This window comes from Eriocheir sinensis, unplaced genomic scaffold (assembly GCF_024679095.1).
Source record: "Eriocheir sinensis breed Jianghai 21 unplaced genomic scaffold, ASM2467909v1 Scaffold1271, whole genome shotgun sequence".
Lineage (NCBI taxonomy): Eukaryota > Metazoa > Arthropoda > Malacostraca > Decapoda > Varunidae > Eriocheir > Eriocheir sinensis.
In genome coordinates this window covers 14,272-22,827 of record NW_026110597.1, presented here as the reverse complement: position 1 = coordinate 22,827, position 8,556 = coordinate 14,272, and positions in this window count along the sequence as shown.

The following is an 8,556-nucleotide window of genomic DNA, read 5'->3' as shown; positions in this document are numbered from 1 at the left end:
CAGAAACGGCGGTAGAAGGGAGGAAGGATGAACAGCAGGAGGGAAGAGTCACCACAGCCCGGCCGACCCCATAAGGTACAGTATAAAGACCCTTGTTAACGAGAGGAAAAAAATCAATGAAATTACAAGAAAATTAGTGATGAGAACATAATACAGAAAGATTATTGTTATGTGGATTATTATGACCTCTGCTGGGACGTGCAGGCCTATGTAATTATTAATCACAGCACTGCCTCCACACACACTCGCACCTATATATAACTAACTAATGAATGAACTAATTGATTAACTACGTGTGATGACTGCTTACTAACTAATGACTCAATAAACTAATTAACTAATGAATGAACTAATAAACTAACTAATAAATGAACTAATTGATTAACTACATGCGATGACTGCTTACTAACTAATGACTCAATAAACTAATTAACTAATGGATGAACTAATTAACTAGCTAACTGACTAACAGGGGGCTACCGTAACTCAATACAAGCCTAGGTCAGTATTCATACATGTTTCCGCCCCTCTCATCAACTGTTTCCAAAAGCCGAGAAGATGAGTGAAGTTCTACAGAGTGTTATTGTAAGTTCATGGTACAGAAAAATGGTCACATTACCACCAGGGTCATTAAATTAGCCCTGGAAATGCCCTTGTTTCTGAGGTTCACGGTTCAGAAGAAGGGTCACACTATCACCAGGGTCATCAAATTAGCCCTGGAAATGCCCTAAAATCCTACAAAAACCATGTCAAATGTGTGTTACTTAGGTTCATGGTACAGAAGAAGGGTCAAACTACCACCAGGGTCATAAAACTACCACTGAAAGTAACCAGAAATCTTATGAAAGCCGTGTCAAATGCTTGTTTTTTGAGTAAACTGCCCTGGCCAAAAAATTTCCACTTATCCCCAGACTGAAATGAACGTGGAGCCTCCGAGCCTTTGACCTAAACCTTTTTGGTGTGACCAGCGATAGTCTCAGTATCCTCGGTGTTGTTCGTTTAGGCAAAAACACTTGCATCATACGTTTGGAGTTTTATGTGTTCACTGCCGTCTGAGTCCTTTAGGATTGGTCCAACCTGCCATACAATAAGGTGGTTACAAGGGAGATCTTTTAAGGCCATGGATAAACCTGTGCGCCTTGATTCTCCCCTGGGCAAAAGCTCTTTCCATGGTATCTGTGTCTGCCAGCGACACCACACCATTCCAAGATAACACAATGAAGCAAATTCAGGTTTACAGGGGAGGGAAAAGTGTCGGTGTGATAGTAGGGAGTCACGAAAACCCTCAGTGAACCACAATGCACAGTCCCATACACATAGCTGGGCGTTATCAAGATGAGTTATCGCGATACTTTATCGCTGATAACAAAATCGGGTTATCGACCTTCCTCTACTTATTTAAATATATATCGGTATCTTCGTTACTTTTGTAACCAAACTAGCGATAATCGCTACTTTTTCCGCCTCTCAGAAAAAAAATCATGTCTTCCTACTGCGCATGCGTGACCCGGTGTTGTATGAAAAATCTTCGGGGTATGAAATATCTTCGGTGAAGATATTTCATACTTAGATCATCAACATTAAAATACTCGGTTATTTTTTTGTTACTCAAAAATCAATATATCAAAGACAAAAATAATTTAGCTTTGCCCAAATAATGATTATTCACTGCCTCAAATTTGATATTCCATATTCGTTTGTGAGCATGCCATGGTATTGAAGGCACCTTGTGTTGTGTTATTTGGTGTCCCATCGTCAAAAGCTGGCGCTTTTGTTTACAAACACTGGTCTCTCATGAACCGCACATGCTCTGACCAGTAAGCGTAGAACTGTACAGTCTCACAAAGCTTTTTAACACATTAAGAGTTGCTGGAAAGCAGAATCAGACATACAGTACCACCATCCTCGCTGTTTCTAAAACGACACTCTGTACATCTAAATACAACTTGTACAGAGTGTCGTTCTAAACAACGAGGATGGTGGTAGTGGTTCTGTATGTCAATTCAGCCTTCCAGCAACTTTTAATTACGGTTAAAAGCTTTGTGAGACTACATCTACGCTTGCTGGTCTGAGCATGCGCAGTTCGAGAGACCAGTGTTTAAACAAAAGCGCCAGCTTTTGACGGTGGGGACGCCAAATAACAACACCGGTTCAGGCGTTTCTAGTATTACCGTCCGTGTCAACGTGTGGTTTTCAGGTTTTGTCAGTTTTCAAAAATACAGATAATGAAATTTTGAATTCATCTATGTTTTTCTATCTGAAATACCAATATAGTATCATTTTCACCTATCGGACTTATCGCTAGCTAGTATCGGAATTGTGGATTTATATCGGGTATCAGTTATCGGTTATCGCCTATATTTGTGTCTCCAGTTAACGAATATCGATTATCACCGATAAGGTTTTTCATTATCAGTTATCGGTTATCGGGAATAAGATTTTATGTTATCGTGCCCAGCTATGCCCATACATATCAGTCCCTAATGCCACCGTGGGTTGCGACGTCTGCCTGGAAGGGCCTACAGTCAAACCATTTCAAATAGTTCATTTGGGCATTGACTTCCTTGGGTCCTTTCCTCCCTCTGCTCTGCCACACAGTCCCAACACCTATTTTTCCCTCTCATATGTTACCTATAGATAACATAGGAGAGGAAGGGAATCTGAATCAAACGCCCAAAAGGACTATTTGAAATGGTTATACTATAGTTGTTTCATCCTTATTCTCTACCATGAACTAAAAACACACATTTGGCAAGGCTTTCATGGGGGTTTTGTTTATTTCCAGGGGTAGTTGTGTGACCCTGGTGGTAGTCTGATCCTTCCTCTGTATCATGAACCTGAAAACACAGATTTGGTAAGGCTTTCGTGGGAGTTTTGAACATTTCCAGGGGTAGTTTTGTGACCCTGGTGCTAGTTTGACCCTTCTTCAGTAGCATGAACCTAAAGAACACTCACTGGAACCTGACTGATTCCCTCTTTGACCTTTAGAAATAGCTGATGTGAGAAGCGAAAGAGTATTATAACACCAGCCTAATTCATGATGAAATTAGTGTCAATGCAGACCCCACAAGACTGGCGCAAAGTCATCATTATCTTTAATGGTGAAGGCCTCAGTTATCGCCAAATAGCACAGCCAATTGGTGTGTCCATCTCTAACATAGCACGATGAATGGGTCTGCAGATATGTGGCCACAGGCTCCACTAGTGACAGGCCTCAAAGCAGACTTAACAGTGTAATTACCATATGGGTGCATGCACTCATTACCAAATAAATACTTCCCATCCTCATATATTGTATATATGTAACCATAATGATGCAGTATGTGGTTTACGTATTAATTCTGGCATATAATTCTGTATACTTTTACTGGCAATTATGCTTCTAAACTACCACCTGGCACTATCATTCCCTCAACTGAATAAGAATGAGGTCAGCCACAGCATTTAAACTGCCTGACAATGGTCCCCAAGCACACACACATTCATCATGGCTTTAGTAGGAGTTGTGGGCTTTTCCATGGGTGGTATCTTGACCCTGGTGGGAGTCTGACAAGACTCTGTACCATTAACTCAAGAATTGCTCCTGAGAACACATTTTGCCTTTTTTTGGCATTTAAGAATAACTGATGTGAGAGTCGGAAGAGTCCAAGAATAGCGATCAATGTCCTGAGTGGAGTGGCTTACATAATTGTATCCACACCACAGTCTCATAATGATTGTCAATAATTTATGTAATGCATTGATGACCTAATGTCAGTGACTCAGAGCTGAGTTAGTTAGCACCAGAATGGCATCTTGCATATGAACAACCACCCTTGTGGTGAAGAATTATCACCCCAACCAATTATTATAGTACGCTTACGTCAACGATATATTTCCAGCACAGAATATGAGCAATGCATTATCTAGATCAAGCGTCAAGGCTCATCAGTGCACATGTGATCCTGAGTCACTGGCACCTCACTCCTTCATTGAGTATGAGTACACAGGGCTAACACGTTCTACACAGGGAGAAGTGTCTCACAATTGTTGGTCTGTGTATCTCAGAATGGCTGGGATGCTTACAGTGTTGGAGAAGGTTTTGGTGAGTGTATCTAAGGGAGCTTCACCCTGCCTGCCTGTTTGAGGTGGCCATGTCTACCTGGTGGTCCCAGTGTGGTGCTGAGTCTCGCCCCCTGATTTGGTTTGTCCCATCCTGATCTGCACATGGCAGAAGCCAAATTTTAACTATGACTGAGTAACTAAGTGTGAAGAAGTACCAAGGAGGACCTAAAATGCGATGCAAAGTGGAACAAATCAAAAGAATAAGCGGAGGGATTGTTGACATTCTAGTTATATACATACATACATACATACGTCATCACTTACTTTAATAAAAATATAAATAACATTGTAAACAAAGCCCGGACAAACCAAATCAGGTGGATGAGGCTTAACGCCATACCAGGGCACAGCTACATGGCCAGCAGCTGTGCCTTTGCTATCTATTAACCCGGTAGCAGCAACGGGACAAATTTGTGGCTTTACCACGTACCAGCGATGGGCCAAATTTTTGCCATGATATAAATCCCCCTAAATAGATGATGCGTAAACTGATCACAAATGCATTGATACATATTATGAAATGGTTTGTGTGAGTGATGATTTTTTCTCATTATTCTCGCTTAGAGGGAGCGGCCTTTAGGAACCATGATCCCCGCAGCTACCACCGGGTTAATGCCCTAGCCACACCACACCACCCATCAGATCCAGCCATGCTAAACACCACACCCCACATCAGACCTGCCACACCCAGCCACACCACACCCCATATCTACACCACCCAGCCAAGCCACGCCACACCCCATATCAGACCATGATAAAACACACCACACCCTATATATCAGACCATGATAAAACACACCACACTGCATATCACACCCAGCCACACCACACCCCAAATCTACACCACCCAGCCAAGCCACACCACACCCCATATCAGACCATGATAAAACACACCACACCCTATATATCAGACCATGATAAAACACACCACACTGCATATCACACCCAGCCACACCACACCCCAAATCTACACCACCCAGTCAAGCCACACCACACCCCATATCAGATCATGATGAGCCACACCACACCCCATATCAGATCATGATAAGCCACACCAGCAACATCACACCACACCTCATAATAGATCCTAGCACACCACACATCACACCACATCCCCCATCACAGCCAAGAACATCAAACCACATAGCGCACCCAGCCACACCAGAGCCCACATACCATCCGGCCACACCCTTCACACCATGTTACACTAAACGTCACAGCTATATTAATACCCTACATCACTTGGCACTTACATATAGCAGTCAGTGACACTCTATTGCATTAGTCTTCCATTATGAACCATCTTGGTTGAGTAGATTATCTCACTATATACAAAAACTATGGTTAGTCTACTCCTGAAAACCTCTCTCTCTCTCTCTCTCTCACACACACACACACACACACACACACACACACACAATCCTCTAGGGCAGGGGTTGGCAAGCTTCACAGTGCCAGGCAGGGGCAGAGACAACAGCTAGGTGCACTGGAGTGCCAAGGAGAACCCAAAAGTGAATGTACAAAAACTTTATAAATAATTATCAGGCACACAGTGGCTAGATTACAAGAAATGTATTTAAAACCATGCACATCAGAGTGCAGACAACAGTTTTATCATATTAGTGGGATGGTTGGTGCCACGGAGAAGTGACTCAATGTCTGGATTGACTGATGAGGTGGTCACTCAGCTGGGAGTGTATGTGAGACTTTGTATATTCCATTTTTGAAAAGAGTTGTTCACAACATTGCCAAACATGGCAACGATGCGTTTTACATGCTTAATGTATTTGAGAGAAGGGAGTACAAGTTCACGGAAGAAGAGGTGCGGTACCTTGCCTTCTGCTCCTCATTACACAAAGTTGCGGGCCAGATTGTGATAGACATATCAAGCAGGGTGACGGACCATGAGTTCCGTCTCTGGCCCGTGGGTTGGAGGTTGCCGACCCCTGCTCTAGGGCACAAGCTTTCCATAGTTTTGATCACCCAACAACACTTACATATCTTTTTCTCTTTAAAATATTTCAACATGGGAAATGGTGTGTGTACGGAAAGCAGAAGACAGTAAAAGTAATGAACAGTGTGTGTGTGTGTGTGTGTGTGTGTGTGTGTGTGTGTGTGTGTGTGTGTGTGTGTGTGTGTGTGTGTGTGTGTGTGTGTGTGTGTGTGTGTGTGTGTGTGTGTGTGTGTGTGTGTGTGTGTGTGTGTGTGTGTGTGTGTGTGTGTGTGTGTGTGTGTGTGTGTGTGTGTGAGCTCAAGGGCAAAAAAAAAGGAAACAATAGTGAAAGAAAGCCTGCAACTCACTGCTCCTATAGAAAAGCATTCAGAGGAGTGGCCAAGATAGGTCAATTTTGGGAGGAGAGGTGTCCTGATACCCTCCTCTTGAAAGAGTTCAAGTCATAGGCAGGAGGAAATACAGATGAAGGAAGATTGTTCCAGAGTTTACCAGCGTGAGGGATGAAAGAATGAAGATGCTGGTTTGGACAGTAAACGGATGAGCTAAAGTAGAAAGTCGAGTGGAGTGGGGCCACAGGATGGGGGGAGGCATGCAGTTAGCAAGTTCAGAAGAGCAGTCAGCATGAAAATATTGATAGAAGATAGAAAAGCAACATGACGACAGAATTTAAGAGGTAGAAGACTATCAGTGAGAGGGGAGTAGATGAGACGAAGAGCCTTAGACTCCACTCTGTCCAAGAGAGCTGTGTGAGTGGAGCCTCCCCACACATGAGATCCATACTCCATATGAGGGCAGACAAGGCCCCTGTATATGGATAGCAACTGTGTAAGGGAGTGGAACTGGCGGAGACGATACAGAACACCCATCCTCGAGGAAGCTGATTTAGTGAAAGAGATGTGAAGTTTCCAGTTAAGGATGGTTAGTGTTGAAGAAGGTGACAGCTGAGTGTTGTCAAAGATTAGGGGATGTCATTTCAGGATAATTTTAGCCGAGGCTCAACTTTTGGTCTCACCTGTAGTTTGTTCTTCACATCCTGGGTGACTGAAGATGATGGAGCAGTCAGGCTCCCCAGGGCTGATCAGGCTGACTGGAGGTGGACTGCAGGGGAGAGGAGGGAGGGATGGGTTGTTGGGATGGGACGGGAAACTCTGGGAGGGGAGAATGTGGCTGGCACTGAGGGGAGGAGGGAGGGATGGGTTGTTGGGATGGGACGGGAGACTCTGGGAGGGGAGAATGTGGCTGGCACTGAGGGGAGGAGGGAGGGATGGGTTGTTGGGATGGGACGGGAGACTCTGGGAGGGGAGAATGTGGCTGGCACTGAGAGGAGGAGGGAGGGATGGGTTGTTGGGATGGGACGGGAGACTCTGGGAGGGGAGAATGTGGCTAGCACTGAGAGGAGGAGGGAGGGATGGGTTGTTGGGATGGGACGGGAGACTCTGGGAGGGGAATATGTGGCTGACTGCTCTTCTGAACTTGCTAACTGCATGCCTCCCCCTCCCACGCCCTCACCACACTCGACTTTCTACTCAAGCTCATCCCTTTACTGTCCAAACCCCTTACGCACGAGTTAACCAGCATCGTCACTCTTTCATCCCTCACATTGGTAATCTCTGGAACAATCTTCCTTCATCTGTATTTCCTCCTGCTTATGACTTGAACTCTTTCAAGAGGAGGGTATCGGGACACCTCTCCTCCCGAAATTGACCTCTCTTTTGGCCACCCCTCTGAACGCTTTTCTATAGGGGCAGTGAGTTGTGGACTTTCTTTCATTACTATCTCCTTTTTTTGCCCTTGAGCCGTTTCCTTTGCTGTAGAAAAAAAATCCCAATATGGATTTCTTCCCCTTCAGGACTCGTTTGAAGGGAGGAGAACATACAGCAACAAGACACAAGGAGCAGGTTCACAGGAAACAAAGAAGTTCAGCCGCAGCTCTCACACTTGGAGCTGAAGAAGAGAAAGATCTTGCGGATTGGTATAAGGAGAATGAATTCTTATACAACAGTGAGAAGGCTGACTTCAAAAACCAAAATAAAAAGCAAGAGCCTTTCAAGTAAAGGCTGAACAGCTGTGCATCTGCAAACCAAGATCAACTCTGAGAGATAGAGTCGGGAGGAAAAAAAACAAGCCCTCTGGTGGTCTCACACACAGGGAAATGTGTATCATGAAGAACTATGGCTTCATTGCCAAGTACGTACATGAGGAAGGTCACAGAAGGCAAGTGGCCAAGCACTGCCCACCAAGTGAAGAATATGGCTGCTGAAACATGGCTCATGAAACAGCAGCCATCAAGAGTGACTCTGAACTCGTGTTTCATGAGGGGAAACAAATGGACCCAGCCACTTGGAAGAGATTCAAGGTAATTGATAAACATGCATATATCTATATATATATATATATATATATATATATATATATATATATATATATATATATATATATCTATATCTATCTATATATATATATATATATATATATATTATATATAATAATGTATGGAT